The sequence below is a fragment of the Lactuca sativa genome, chromosome 8, assembly GCF_002870075.4.
Source record: "Lactuca sativa cultivar Salinas chromosome 8, Lsat_Salinas_v11, whole genome shotgun sequence".
NCBI classification, from domain to species: domain Eukaryota; kingdom Viridiplantae; phylum Streptophyta; class Magnoliopsida; order Asterales; family Asteraceae; genus Lactuca; species Lactuca sativa.
The window spans coordinates 236,701,894-236,718,920 of NC_056630.2; the positions used below are offsets into that span (position 1 = coordinate 236,701,894).

General features: G+C 34.7%; 1 non-coding gene across 1 annotated transcript; it reads left to right on the forward strand.

The window, feature by feature from the left end:
- The first annotated feature begins 217 nt into the window (after nt 1-217).
- LOC111917390 (small nucleolar RNA R71) lies at nt 218-324 on the forward strand. The gene has a single exon (XR_002858871.1). It is a non-coding gene; the product is annotated as a small nucleolar RNA R71 (small nucleolar RNA).
- Nucleotides 325-17,027: the final 16,703 nt, after the last annotated feature.

Genomic DNA, 17,027 nt, shown 5'->3' on the forward strand with positions numbered 1-17,027 from the left:
CCGATCCATATTATTTAGCATAGCCATCATAGATCCACTGCCTTTGATTCCATCTTGCCTAGGGTTGTGGTACTCACGAGAGTGCTTCGCAAATTCTTCAATCAACTCCTTGACCTCTCTTGGATTTTTCTTTGGCAAAGGTCCTTGATAATCAAGGATTTGTCTTGTCATAACATTAACCCCATCATAAAAGATCGACATCTCTTGTTGAACATTAAAATCATGCTGGGGGCAATTTCTGATAAAGCCTTTGTAACGCTCCCATGCTTCATATAATGACTCCCCCGGCTATTGTTCAAAGTTGGCTATTGCCTTCTTGAGTTTAGCTATCTTGGATGGTGGGCAAAATTGGTCAAGAAACTACTCATGCATTTGAGCCCAAGTGGTGATCGTACCCGGTGGAAGTGATTTTAACCACTCTTTAGCAGCTCCCTTGAAAGTAATAGGAAGCATCCTAAGCAAGACGGTGTTTCTATTGAGATTTGGGACATTGAAGTAATCCGTAATGTCATTGACTTCATCAAGATGCTTAAAAGCATCCTCATGATCCTTCCCATAAAATAGGATATCCTTTAGTGCAGTCAAGATGTGTCCCTTCAGCTCGAATGTGGCAGTGGCAGGTATTGCGAGTTCGACTAAACCGGGACCCATATCTTCTCGGATCCGCTTCTTGTAAGCTCCCATGGACATCTCCTCAATGTCTGCCATTTCGTCTTTTTGCTCGTCTTTAGGCTCACTCGCGAATATTTCAAATTCTGGGTCTGACTCGTATTCTGATTCATGTGGGTTAGAAATTGGACCAAAATTTTCAACTTTCCTTTTATCCTTTGGTGTTGAACTTGACTCTCCTGTCTTCTTCCCCGACTTCCTTGAAAAGGTTGATTTAAGTTCTTGCAATGGCTTCTTCTTTGGCGTGTGATCTTCCTTCGCGTTCTTATTCTTGTTTTTGTGAAGGGCTGACTCCGAATCTTCAAGTGGTGGCACCAAAGGTGTGATTGAGCCTCTGGTCATTAACTCCTGCATACAATCTATAAAGACAACGTAAAAACGAACTAAAACAGAAAAATAAACTAAAAACTAAAGAAACCTAAAAATCGCAGTTCTCACGTCGTGAGTTCTATAATCAGAAAAAAAAAATCAAACCTTCCTAGAATTTATTGAAAATATCTACTAAATGAATAAACTGATAACTACTATATTCACGTCGTGAGAAGTGCTCTCACGTCGTGAAAACTGGACAAACAGAAAAAATAAAATTTATGCTAGTAAAAACTTTGTTGGAAAATTAACTTTTTGCAGGTTTTATCCCACAAAAAGGATCAATTAACCTAAAGCAAATAAACAAATAATAAACTAAGTCGTTCCGCGGCAACGGCGCCAAAAACTTGATGTACACGGAAGTACCCACTAATTTTAATATTTATAACCTAACAAACTTAGACTAACTATGCATTTATAGGCAGTGTACCTAGTCAGATTACAGTATAGTTTAGCTAAGTCGGGTGTCGATCACAGGGAACGGTGTTATTAATTACCTTATTTACTACTAAATTAATCTAATTATTAACAAGCTAAAAGGGTTTTTTTATCTAATTTTGCAAGTTTAGATGAACTTAATTCTTTAACAAAAACTCAATCAATAAACAAAATACTTCTGGTAGTTCGAATCCACTTTCATTCAATGGTTATACATTAGCTATAGCTACTACTGTTGATGACCAATTAAGAAAGTATTAGTAATTTAGTTCTAAATCTACTAATTATTAATCAATTTATGTAATTCTATTTATGTTCATACAATAGTTAACACAGAATCAATTATTAAATAAAATTGGAGCCATGAAAGATTAATTAATCAAAACACAATTACAATCATAATATGAGTTCTCTAACACAACTTAACTTAATTATTCAATTACTAATCTAAGATTGGGTTGATCTTAGCTCCAATAACTAGTGTTCACTATATTATTAGGTATTCAAGTTCATGCAGAATTGTGTTCACTAACTACACAGAACAAGAATTCAAAGCAATCAAATAACTAATTCAAGCATGCTAGGTAAAATCAATCAACACAAGCATATCACCAACAAGGAAAGTTAAGTCTAATGCATTAAAACCATGAGTTCCAGCTTCATCTAGCTAACAGAAGCAGCTAGATTTAGCTGGACATATTAACAGCTAAACAAACGAATTCTATAAGAAAAAACATATATAAATGTACCAATCTATAAGACAAATTGTGAACTCTTTCTTCCTTGGTGTTAAAACCAACTTCCAGAGCTTCTTTTCTTCTGAATTTCGTCTCCAGGAATCCTTCTAGCTAGCAAAAGTTGTTCCAAATCATAATGGAGAAGGATATATATATTTTCTGGAAAATCACTGTTCACGTCGTGAGAATTTAAAACTCACGTCGTGAACTCGGAGTAATCATGATCGTCAAGGATTTCTTCACTCGGATGTTTATCTTCTAATTCTTCTCACTCATGTCGTGAGCTATCAACTTTTCACGTCGTGAGTACGTCTTTTTTGGGTGTTTCTCTTGTCTTTCAAGCCTTCAACCTCCAAAGTTCCATCCTTTAACGCTTTTAGTCCCTTTCTTCAAAATGCCTTCTTTTTGCTGCAAAATATTATTTAACCATATAAGTATCATTATTCTATGAAAATGACCAATATATATATATATATATATATATATATATATATATATATATATATATATATATATATATATATATATATGTACTTAAATATTGCCTAAAAATATGTATAAATATGGAAATAACAACTGTCTCCTTTGCGTAACTCAATATCCGACCTGGTACACAATATATGCACCATTCTCTTCTCAATCCCTCTAAAAACCTCAGTTAGTCATATGTTTCATCCTTCGTGTGATTGGAAGAGATCTGACCTGGATGTACAGCATATGCATTCTAAATCTATCTTCTCTCTTAATAATTGTTTGCTCACTCGGTGTAAGGAGTATCCTGGAAATCCTTGATGGCTGGAGCATATCAGGAAGCGGGAAACATGTTCTAGTACAATTAATAAAATTGAACACATACAGATTGTCTGTAGATCTCGTTGCTTAATTTAAGTGGACAACAATATCCCTGGTTGTCGTCAGCTAAATGGTCCCTAAGAAATTTACTTAAGGATAAGGGCTAAAAATGTCATGTTATTGGTAAATTTTCCAAAATTATGTCACAAATGTTTCGTGTTTAAGTGGACCACAATACTAGCGATCGATCAGACGAAGACGTGAAAATAAGGGTACCGACAAGTGGAATAAGGTTGTCCAACAACTTTGATCCCAGCGTCACAAATTTGTTCTCAGTAATTAAAACTTTTAAGTTTTATAATTTATTTTTTATTTGGAGTTATTTTTATTTAATTTAATTTATTTTATTTTTATTTTTATTTTTATTTTTATTTTTAAATTTTCATTTTATTTTGTTAACTGTTAAAATCTAAAAATTATTTTTTATCTTAAATTTTGCAAAGTTAATTTTATTTTATTTTATTTTTAATTTTAGCTTTAATATTAATCCTCAAAAGATTTGTTTTTAAAATTTTTAAAAAATATTGGACTGTGTTGGATCCTGCTTTATACTGTGCAGTTACAGGTAAATGAAAAGTGGGTATAAAAGGAGGTTTACAGCCGGAATCTTTATCATTTTCTTGATTCCGGCCACAAACTCTCTCATACTCTCTCTCCTCCGAAAAAAATTTCATCAATTTTTGCGAAATTAATCTGATAGTTTTGAAGGTACTCGGTTTTCGACCAGGAATATGCATCTCGTTATGTGATTAACCGTGTTTTTGAGGCTGAAATCGACAAAAAGGAAGTTTCGGAGTTTACGGTCGAAGCTTACGGCCGTAAGGTGTTTGTGGACATAAACTCCCCAAGTGGTCATTAGCATACGGTCAAGGGTTTACGGCCGTAAACCCTCGTTGACCGCAAAATCTGACGTTGACCGCAAACTCTGACTTTGACCTAATTTTAATTAAAATTAATTTTAATTCATTTTGAGGTCAAAAATTAAATCATTTAAAATTTTAATTGCTCATTTTTCTCTCTTGTCTTACTTGGTATGTTTTAGTGCAGATAGAATGGCAGCTTTGGAATTTGCAGATATGCACAACTTGGCGATGATTCTAGCTGACCCTCCGGTGGCACATCAGGACTTCAAGTCGATGATTCACGGACTTCGAGAATGTTGTTTGGCCTCTGCCATTATAATGAACACTGCTGTTTATTAGAAAATGATTCGTGAGTTCTAGCAGACTGCCAAAATGACAAGGGACGATAATGGAGCTGTCACTGCAGATGCGATCATTCAGGGATGCAAGATTTCATTGATGAGACTTATGTGAGATAGACTCTACAGATTAACGACCTTCCGACCTTTCCCACGGAAATTGGTATTGGTGATGCTCAAAGGATTCTAAGGAAGATGGGATACGAGGGTCATACTCCACCAACAATGAAGAAACTTCTACCGCCCTATTGGAGATTTCTAGCCCACGTGTTCGTGAGCTGCATCTCCGGCAGAAGGTCCAGTGCTGATGAGATATCCCTAAGAAACACTGGCGCTATTGTTTCTCTCGCTGCGGGGATAGGCTTCAACTTTTTCAGGTTTATTCTGGACGAGTTTATGGTCAACATTAATGCCACTACTCGGGATACTTTTCTGATGTACCCTCAGTTCGTTCAGCTTTTCATCAACAAGAAATTTTCCGATTTGGTAAAGGATGGGGATACACTCGATATGAAGTCTTTGGGCCCCCACACTATTGGGTTGATTAAGCAAAACCGCAGGGGGGGAGTTGGTCTTTCAGGGGTTGCATCCAATGGTCAAGTTCAGAAGATTTGCCGAACCGAACGAAACCACTGAGTCTCATGGATCGTCAGACAAGATTTCTTCAGAGCATACGTCATCGGAAAAGGTGATCTTAGAAGGAGATGTGATCACTGTATCAGATCAAGAAGGAGAAGAGATTGTTGCTCCTGCTATGTCGGTTGCAGAGAGGCATGACCTACAAGATGTCCAGGTAGAAGGAGACTATAATGAAGGGTCTTCTAAGCACACTGCTGAGCCAAAACAATTTGAAGACCTCGATCTCACAGGTTTTGACAAAGATGATATTCCTGCCAATTTTGGAACTAATGATGACTTTTTGGCAAACGTCAACCTCAACTCCTTGCTAGATAATCTCAGTGATGTTGCTCACACAGCAATGGAGAGTAGGGATTTAGAAGATGCTCCCGAATCAACCCCCATTACTACAGATCAAGTGGCTGTCTCTTCAGTTCCAATGGTGATTCTATCAGGGATTCCTCCCCTTGATATTGTTTCACCTACATCATAGCCACTTCAGGATGATTTTTCAACAGATCAGCCAATGCTGCCTCCGTCCAAAAGAAGACGACGAGATCCTAGATTCGAGCATCTGGATTCTGCTTGTCTCATGGTTTACCGTTCACTCCAACTACCACTTCCGCTATAGTAACCACTGAACCATTATGTGAAGGCCCTAGCTCACTCTTTGAAGCAGGTGGATCCTCAGTTCCTCCAGGTTTTTCTCCTCCGAGAACTGATCTTGATGCAACCTCTATGCGATTGGCCCAGCATCTTGCTCAAGAACAAGTTGTTGCTCCCTCCTCTAAGGGCAAATGAATATCTTTTAATGAAGATCAGCCAAGAGAAGATGACTCTGTGATAGATGAGCTACAGAAAAGAGTCAGTGTGCTAGATCAGAAAAACATCGAGCTAAGCATTCGCATTGAAGATCTCTTGACTGAGAATCTGAATTTGAAGATTCAAGTCTCTGATCTTCAAGAAGATAAAGCAATTAAATCCAAGCAAATTTCTGAGCTTCACGATCATTTCAATTTCTTGACCTCCAGCTACTTCAATCTAAAGAAGAAGCTTGAAGACGATCTTGGCGATAAGTATAAGACATTCGTAGATGAGCATAGAATCGAGCTTCACTCTCAAGCGCATCCTATTGTCGTGCCAACTGCTCAGACTTCTCGATTGGTAAATCGCTTTGAAGAAGAGCCTGTTCATGCTCCACATATTTCAGAAATCATTCGAGATAAACAAGAGAAGGCTGCCAAGAAGGGACAAATCTTATTCAAGAGGAGATCTGACAAGAATGCACCAGAAAATTAGTCCAAAATCACGGTTACGTATCTCGAAGCCGTAAGGTTTAGAGACACGTATAGTGATAGGTCAGGTATCATATCTTGGGGTTTTCATGATCCACTGAAAATGTGGATTGTTCGCAGAAAGAGCGGCAATACAGAGTTCTACAAGGATTGTCATGATTTTAACTCTTGGACCAGGGTGGATCTTTCAGAGCTATCTCAATCTCCGTTCTCAAATCTGACTGATAACCAGCAAGCAACAAACTTCAAGCATTTTCTAGAAGACCATGTAAAGAAGGGATTTCCAGCTATGAAGACTGTTGAGTCTGTGATAATGGATCATCCTGATGTTATAGATCCTAAGACTGGCAATCCGCTTCAGGTGGTGATGTGTCCTGCTACAAATCAGGTCAAAAAAATTCTAGTGCTTCAAGATTACTTGGATGGATTTCTAAGCTCTATGCTTTACTGGGTGTTTGATGAAACCACAGCATTTGCTGTCATCAAACTGAAGGAGGGGTGCATTCGTCTATATCAGTTTGGAAAATGGGACATTCATCATTTGAGCCATTTCCAGATTCAGGTTGCTGAGGAGATCTTTGAGTATGCTGCGAAAGAATATACCACAATGGTTGCTACAATTATCAACAAGCGGATGTGGAATGGAGCGATGGGGCTGGATGATGTAAGGATCGTGGACAAAGATTGATTTAAAGCTAGCACCAAACCAAGGGGGAGATTGAAGGGTGTAATTAGTGGTTTCGTCTAGTCTTTCTATGTAATAGGTTCTTTTGGTCAATTTATAGCTTTTTGGTAGTATATGTGTAGTTTACGGCCTAACAGTGAGTTTACGGCCGTAAGCTGTTTACGGCCGTAAACCCAAGGCCCGCCCAGGTCTAGTATATATAGAGACGTGCTAGGTCTTTTGTCAGTTGTTGATGCCTCGGTATTCTCAGCTCTTGTAAATTGCAAGTTTTACCAGACGTGATTCTAATAGAAAAGCGTGTGCAAGGTTGTTTGATTCTCTTTTCTACTCGTTCTTATTTGATTAACTGATTGTATTTGCTATTTAATCACTGGTAAGATCCGTTTCAGGACCTTACACTTATGCTATCATTCAGACATATGAAAAGTTATAACTATGACTATTTTATATCATTTCGACATAGAAAATCAATTAAAAAGTAACCATGGTTGATTTATAGACACAATAGTATTTGTAATTGTCACCAATATTCAATTTATTACCATAAAAATTGTTTATTAGTATAACCTATTTCATCATTTAGACACATTTGCTTTTATTTATTGTGACTATTGTTAATCAGAGGGCCACATGAATTTTTTGATAGTGTGACATTTACTATTATTTAGTCATAATGGTTTTTTCCCATGATTATTTTTTACTATTACTCACAAATAATAAATTAAAGTGTGATCATTAAATACTTATAAACACTATATTTTTCTCATAGACTTTCGTAAACTTTAGTCACACATTTACATTTTATAGACACTATATATTAACCACCTAACAAAAATCACATACAACAAAAAATGAAAAAAAAAACAATACAATGTAATAAAAACAAATTTTTATTAATAATAATTTAGAATTCTTACATCAAAATAAAATTGAAATTATCAGAAACATAAAAGTATAAGTAAAATTTAAACTAATAAAGAAAACATCTATATTTTTTTTCTTAATATGATTGCTCTTTAACTTGTTTTATCTCATGTAGTGTTGTATAACTCATCTTTTTTTCTTCTTTTTCTCTTATCTCCCCCACTCTATAACTTATTGTAATGAGTGATGTCGCCCCAATTTTTCTAAGAGCTGCAATGAACAAATTAAAAATAAAAATGAAAAACTATGGTGGCACAAAACTTTATGAAGTATGATATTTGATTTATGTTACAGACCTAAACATGGAAGGGGTTTTTCTTCATTTTCCAAATCATAATTTTGCATGTCATCTTTCTACCATGTTGAAATAAAACAAATAAGAATATATCATAATATTATATTAAATTTTCATTTTTAAGATAAAATATTATATTTTAAATAAACAAGTAGTTATACCGATGAAAATTGTTTTGTTTGGATGACAATTAGCCTCTAATGGTAGTACTTTCATATCGTGTACATGTCAAAGGTTCGCCAAAACTTGGAGTATACCCTGCATAAGGAAATGGTTTTCCGTATTCATTTGTTCAAATTGTTATTATCAGCAACCATTGTAAGTATGTTGCTATTATATACCTCATACTACAAATGTAGAATATAACATGAAGTAGTCTCTTGATTATGCACAACCAATGTCTAACCTCAAATTCTTCAAGATTCAAATAAATTCCATTGCTCTTAACAATCACAAAATCCATAGGTTGCTCAATAACATTAACTTTCCAAACAAACTAACTCATCAGGATCTATAGACAATATTGTGTGATTGTCCTTCTTGTAGATAAATTTAACATACCAAAAGAGTTATGTTAGTCAATGAAATGAATTGTATAATAAGACCTTAGAAAATATTGTGTGAGTGTCCTAACTTTGATTAATGTAATCAAAAGAGTGCAAAGACTTGGTGTGCTTGTTTAACAACACTAGTGGGAAGCCAAACATGAATTGAGCTTTTCAAATAATATAATAGAAAAACATATTATAAACATGAGTATGGTAATTTGACCAACCTATAAAGATAAGTCATTGTTTCAATTGGGCTTTTCATCAAACACTTGTAGTACTTGTTTAACAACACTAATGGTGTGAAAGCATCAAAAGGGAAACATACTTAATATGCAGGCTAAAAGTGAAATCGTAAAGCAGGTCAGATGAAAGTTTGTTCGAATAAGAGGCAAAACAATGGTAATAGGGCCCATTTCACTTTATGTCGATTATTGGAAACGGAATTTCATCACAAAATCAATTGCCCAAACTAAATAGAAGGAATTAAATCCATTGGAGTATTCAGATGCGAATTGTGTTCGAATCACAAGACCTATGGGAAATCATAGAAGAATGAATTAAAGGACCTGCAAATCCTATAGTGTTAACAGTGCAACAAACAAATAAATTAAAGGAATCAAAGAAACATGATAAGAAAGCCATGCTCCTTATTTATCTATAGTTGAAAGAATTTCTTCATCCAAAACATCAAAGGAAGAAATGTTCTTTAAATCATACAGAGGAGAAGAAAAAGTAAAAGTTCTGAGATTACAAATGTAAGGTGTGAGTTTCATAATTTGAAGATGAAAGATACTGAATTGATTGAAGATTACTACAACTGGATCATCGGTCTACTAAATCAAGTATGCATAAATCGCATCATATACGATTGTTTCCTTTTCAAAGCGCCGAATGATACATAGTCTTTGTCATCCGAAACCTTGATCTTGAAACAAGGTTACCAACACCTCCAAATATGGATTATCGAGCGAGAAGAGAGTAGAGCATATGAACGAAAGTGGAGATATATGTTCAGAATTTTGAGAGATAAAGGGAGAGAGCCGGGAATGGTTTTTTAGGGCAAATCAAGGGGGTGAACGAAAGTCTAAATGAGTAATTGTATCAAAAAGTTCAAAATTTTCAAAAATTTTCAAAATTTTCAAAAACAAGATTAAAATTATCCTATTAAAATATCTTAGGTTTCAAAAAGTTCAAAAAATAGAAAAAATCAATTTAATAATAATCTTCTTACCTTTTAAAATTTTAACTTTTTTGAAATTCGATTAATGATGATAAACCATGAATTACTCTGAAGTCAATATATTAATTTTGGAGGTGTAGGGGTATATTTGTGGACATGGAGTGGGTGGGTGGGTTATTGGGTGAACACAACACTAAAAGTTACACAATAACAATAGAGTAATACATATGGGTGTAGGTGTGGGTATGAGTGTAGGGGTTGGTGTAAAAGTAGGCAGGGATGTGGATATGTATATGGGTGTGGGTATGGTTGTATAGGTATATGTATATGGAGGGTGGTAGGGGTTGTTATAGGGGTACATAGTGTGGGTTGGTGGAGAAGGGCGAACTAAGCATCAACGTCGTTATAGGCTTGTGATAATTAAAGTATAGTTATGTGCTGCGGGTATAGGTGTAGCTAGGTATGTAGGTGAGGGTATGGGTAGGATAAATGTAAGGTAAGGGTGTGGGCGAGAGTATGGGCATCGGTAGGGTGCTAGGACTAAGCCCTAAGCTAACCTAAAGCCCTAAGAATAAACCTCAAACCATAAGCCTTTAAACCTTATGCCATAAGAAATAAGACCTAATCCATAAGTCATAAGCCATAATCCCTAAGTCTTAAACCCTAAGCCTTAAGCCCTAAGCTCTAAGACTAAGCCTTAAGCTATAAGCTACAAGCCATAATCCTTAAGTCTTGAGCCCTAATCTAGAATCCAAAAGCCCTTAGCCACAAGCCATAATCACTAAGTATGTCTTAATCCTTAAGTCATAAGTCATAGGGCCTTAACTCCTAAAACTTAAGCCTTAATACTTAAGCCCTAAGATATACCATAAAACTTCAGCTCTAAGCTATAATTCAAAAACTATAAATCATAAGCTGTAGGACATAAGCCATAAGTCATAATCCTTAACCATTAAGCCAAAACTATAATCCGAAATATCTAAGCCTTAAGTTGTATGTTATAAGGCTTAATCCTTAAGCTAATCATTAAGCCATAAGCCCCAAGCCCTAAGGCTTAAGCCATAAACCTTAAGCCTTAATCCATAAGCCATAAGCCAGAAACCCTAAGCATTAAGCACTACGACATAAGTCTTAAACCCTAAGCATTAAGTGCTACGCCTTAAGCCTTAACCCATAAGGCATAAACCCTAAGCGATAAGCCATACGACATAGGTAATAAGACACAAGACTTTAGCCTTAATCTACAAGACATAAGACATAAGTTATAATCCATAAGTTGTAAGGTATATTCATTAAGTCGTGAGCCCTAAACCATAAGCCATAAGTGGTATCCCTAAACCACAAGCCACACATCATAAGCCAAAAGCCCCAAGCCATACACATTAAACCATGATTTATAAGCCTTAAGCCTGTAGCCATAAGTTAGAAGCCATAACCATAAGCCTTAAGCCCTAAGCTCCAAATCATATATCCTAGTCCCTAATCCACAAGCCATGAGCCGAATGTTATAACCCATAAACCTTAATTCTAAGGATAACCTAAAAATCATAAATCATAAGTCATAAGTCATATGCCTTAAACCCAAAGCTCTTAGCTATTAGCTCTTAGCTCTTATCTATAAGCCATAAGACGTAAACCATAAGTCATAAGTAACTCATTCAACCACATAATCTAAACCTAAATAACACACAAATATTATCTTGAATTATCAAAACACCTACAAAGCACATACCCTTCCAATAATGTTCAAACTTCTCATAGTCATCTCACCTAATATCCAATGTAAGAGTTGCAACATGTACATGCTTAATTATACAACTTACATTAACTATGAGCATGCAGTTAAAAATAACCTTATTTAATGTCTTTTTACCGTGTTTTGTTTAAACAAAATTATATATGGTCCCCACCCCACATACCAAAACTCATTCAATTAGTGTTTCATGTGTGTTTGTGTCAACACGTATTTCAGATTCATGTTGTGTGCCTTACACGAGTAAGACATGAATTAAGACATGAATTTACACATCTAAACACATATAACACAAGTATACTTTTCTTGAAATGCCACTCGTATATGACACATATAAACATGAAAATATTTTAAATTTTAAAATGTAAATTTTCATCCTAAATTCAAAACTAGTAAATCAAAATTTAAAGATTTTATATATATATATATATATATATATATATATATATATATATATATATATATATATATTCCCCTCCCCATCCTCTTTGAATTTTCGTTTTCCCCAGAATATTTTTTCCCAAACCAAAAAATTTCAAAGACGCCGCTATCATCTATGTTTGTTTTGCCCTTCTACAATTATGGTTCGTTTCTTAAACCTCCAAATTAACCACGTCCCGCCATTAGGATTTCCCTCCTGATCACTCCCAAATAATTTATTCCCCTCCCAATCTTTCATTTCCATCCCCAAATCAATTTTGGTCTAATTTTGATTTTTGATTTCCTCTTTATGTTTTAGATCCTAACATTTACGCTAATGGAGGAGATGAAGGAAGTGAGGTGGTTACTAGTTCTATAAAGGCCAGTTTACAATTTCCTCTTTTAGTCGTTGTCAGCCTAAGCCTAGGGAAAGGTGGGAATCCTATTTGCAGTCCATGGGAAGATGTCATGCATATCATCCACTACATGACTCTCTTGATCTCTTTGGTTCATATACGTAGGATTTATGAGTTGGAGATTCCATTTGTACATTTCTCAAACATCGTCTTCGTCGTCACACATATCATACCTAGCCATCATCATCGCCATCTGACATATCACACCTTGTCTTCTCCCCCATACATCTAAAACCTCGCCATCTCCGTCACACTAATTTTCGGCGTCCACCATACCTCCTACTTCCATAGCCGCTCTCATTATCATTAGACCTCCTACTCCTACTGACATCCACATCTCTATCAATCATTAGACCAATATACCGCTTCTCATCTTCTTTTTCCTTGACCTAGGTAAGCATTAACAAACCTGTATTGTCTTAATTTTGTTCTTAATTAGATCAAGACACAAACAAAGCCAATAGTAACCTTGTCCCTGACGTATATAGATGGACAAAAACTACATGGTTCATGATGTTCTTGATTTTGATGTCAATTCATTAGGATTTAAGCAACACAATCCCAAGATGTTCTTATTTTCAATAATGTTGGTATTTGGAAGTGTTTCTAACATCCATCATTCAATGGGGGTGGATTACTAACACAATATTGAACCGGTTTTCTGGATTAGACATTATTATGGTTAAAGTTAAAACCAGAGAAACTATGTTGATTATATAATTGGCTAACAATAAACTAGAATTAGCATTTAAGTATTAAATTATTTCTTGTAATTAACTTGATATTGATGATGAACCAAATTTGTATGAATTTAATGGTTACTGATTCATTAATAATAAATCATGATACATGGAATTAATAGAAATCATAATAAATTTAGTTATTGTATGTCAAAAGGTGAGTCAAGTTTGAACTTCAACACATTATAATCCAATAACATTCCATTAACCGAAATTAATATCAAGTTAATAACTTACATTTAACATTCTTTATTACAGGATAAATGAAGACTGGGCAGTTATTGATTTGGAGAAAAGGTGTCTAATCCAGAATTAAGATTTTCAATAGAAAGCTAATGAATATGTATGATAGGGAAAATCAGTGAGTGATTCCATGGTGTTACATCTTAAAATTTTGTGCTTCACAACTAGTAGAAGAACTTGTCAATTGAGAACAAAGATTTTACATGAAGGGGATTATTGTTGGAACTTGGAAATGTTTCTAATAGACATCATTCTTAATACAAAGATTCCTGAAATTTTGCTAGGTTATGATAAGATTTGTAACAATTTGGTAAGTTTATTAGAATTCATATGTAGATTAAGAATTAAGCACCAACACAATCCCATAGTATTCTTGATTTTTGCTAGTGTAGACTGCTGACTTCCTTAGCAGACATTAGCTTAATGGACATTTTGGAGTTGATTGTTGATTTGTTAATTTTTAGTTACATTTTGGTGTTGATTTCCATTGTTTAGAAGTTGTATTTTTTTCCAAATTTTCATATAAATTTTCATTGCTTGGGGTCTAGTTCGAGTTTTCAGGTATTTTACCGGGTTTTAGTTCGGGCTTGGGGAAATTTTTAGCTCTGATGAGATACCCGCCGGGTATCAAGGCGAGTATGAGAATAATTTTTGATATCGGGTTCGAGGATGGGATACCTAAGCTCATTTCCATTCCTAGCTCTATGCCCTAAGACTTGTAATATAAACAAAACGAACCGGTTTGCTCATATTTACCATTTTCATCTATACTGACCATGTTGGTCAAAATTACCATAACCAAATGCATCTTACACTCACAATATTTGTTTTTTTAAGTCAATTTAACATATTTTGACATACATAATAAAATTCACATGACCATAAACCACCAAAAGTAACTTGTTTTCTTGTTTTTAGTAAGTAACTAGTAAACACCACCATATGGACACACTAATATTTAATGTGACCATATGTATCACCTATTAGCTACAGTAGATTTCATGTGTAAAAAAAGGCATCATGATACAGAAACATATACAATTGCCTCATATCACCATATATTTATCTGTTGTCTCATATAAAAAAAAGTAACATAATGTTAATCAATAATCGTGGCTGATGGTGACATATGGCCATAGTGTTTGAGTGTGGCTAATAATTGTCACATTTGGTATAATTAAGTATGGTTAAAGTTTTGATTATCTATACAATGGCCACACAAACTAATTTAAATGTATCCAAAAATAGGCTCTAAGTTTTTTTAGTAACCTTTGGCGACACTTTTAATAAAAAGTGTGACATGCCATTTTTTGAAAAGTGTGACCGTAGGTCATTTTTGTACTAGTGAGGACTACATCATCAACAACCAATTTTGGAGCCTACAAAGTCGAAAAATCATCATTTTCATCTTCTGAGGGAACCAAAATTCCTTCCTTTTCATAAACCTCCTTGAGGATTATACTCCAGTATTCGTGCACAAGAAACACCATTCGACACATTGGTATGAGTAATAGTCGTGTCAAACTCCTCCCAAAGTTGAGTAACATAGTGAACATTCAAATCATAATAGATACCAACAATCACTACATAAACTTCCAATTTTGCCTTATCTAACCCTAAACTACGACCAGTCAAGCATCACAGTATAATGCCAAAGACAAAATTCCAAACACAGGGAAGCCTCGTCTTGCGAAAAAGACTAATCCCATTAATAACAGGTTGATGACCCATCTCATTGAACATATGAAGAATCTGTTTATTAGTAACCTCATAAAAAGTACCTGAGAATGGTAGCTTCATTATTTGGGCAAACTGTCTCTTGGTTAGCTTTCACAACTTTTTGTTCGTCAGTGGAAAGTAACAACCTTAGTTATTTTGTTTAATACCGCCGTTGAACCATCAAGAGATAACTAGGTCTTCGGAACAGCAAACGATGATGATAACACAGTTTAAAGAACATAGTGATTTAGGGCTAAAATCAGCATTTATAACTATTCAGGGTATTGATCAACAGTTGGCAGAAGACGAAGATTCGAACTCTGAATCTTCAACAAGGTTTGTGAAATCTCTTCTTCATTGGTGTTGTTTGAAGGATCAACATTTGCGGTAGGAATCGCCATTGTTAGGTTTGCAAATGTTTTTTTTGAAGACAATGAACTTTGGAGAACTTTAGGGTAAATTTGATAAGAGAGCATAAAGTCTTTAAATAGCACCACCAATTTCCTTTAATACTCAACAGAGAATTTGAATCTGAACCGGTAACTAATAAGATACTGCCATGTGTTGCATTTGTTATCAAACTGGCCGACGTAAAAATCGCCATGTCAAAAAAAGTGATCATTGTGATTTCCTCAAATCCCGTGAGATACTGAACTGTCACGTCCGCCGAAATTTTTGTTGTTCCCAATCGAATAACAACCGTCACGTATTTCGAGCTGTGTTACAAGGAAATCGTATGGTTTCAACATCAAGAGAACACCATGCCTTCGCTTTGAGGTAAGTCTCATCCACCTTTGGGATTGTAAAGTGAAATCATATACCTGACTTTGCGAAATATAGGTTTCGAATTGGTAGTACCCAAAACCTCAAGGATTCCTATGCAAATGTGTGCCAAATTATGAGTGAGAATCAAATTTAAAAAAATGTGCGATTAGTGATATCAAATAGCATTTGATACAAAAGCAGTTAGATCCCGGGAAAAGATATCTTCATTCGACATCAAGAGAGATGACGAACTTCTTGTGTGGTTTCTCGTGAATTACAATCGAATACTAATCAATGAGCATCAAAGTGCCTCTTTTCCATCAGTTTTGAAAGGTAGGCTTAATTTTTCTCAATACCATAACATAACATAAGTGTGATTTGATTGAACAAAATTACTTGGATGACCAGTGTAGTCAAGAAAAAGTATGGTTGGATATGTTTTGGAATAACAAGAGTTCAGAAAGATATTCAAACTAAAATCACATTCCAAAAAAAATAATAAGTTATGGATCTTGTTGGGAAAAAATGTATTGGATATAGAGCATTTTGTCAAGAGGATGCATGTCGAATGAAATGTGATTTTGAATATCGAAAAAGTTACTGAAACAAGTGTTTCGTTATAATCTTGAGCAATATGTTCACTGTCAATTCCGTGATTAGTTGAGATAGTTGGGTTTTACCATCATCACGGAAGAATGAATCAGGATCATAAACACAGATTGTTGCAATATCTTCATTCTAGTTGGTTTCTACTAGAGATGCCGATGATATACAAGTATTAATGTTAAGTATAAGTTTCCCAAACACTTATACTCTAAGTACAAGGAACTTGTAGATATTCTACTTATTCATTAAGTAAACAATTATACCTAGCACACATACTCGTATAGAAATGAAATAAGATTTATACACAGCGGTTTTTACTCGTATAGAATTGAAATAAGATTTATATGTAGCAACCTTCGTTTGTATGGGATTACAAACACTTATATTCAAGTATGAGTCATAATTATATTTTCAAACTTATGGGTATACTACTTATTTAGTAAGTAAACCATTATACCTAGGATATATATACTATATGTTAGAAACAAGTATGAGTCAGAATGATATTTTCAAACTATGTTCTATACTTTTCAAACATGGAAATAGTACTA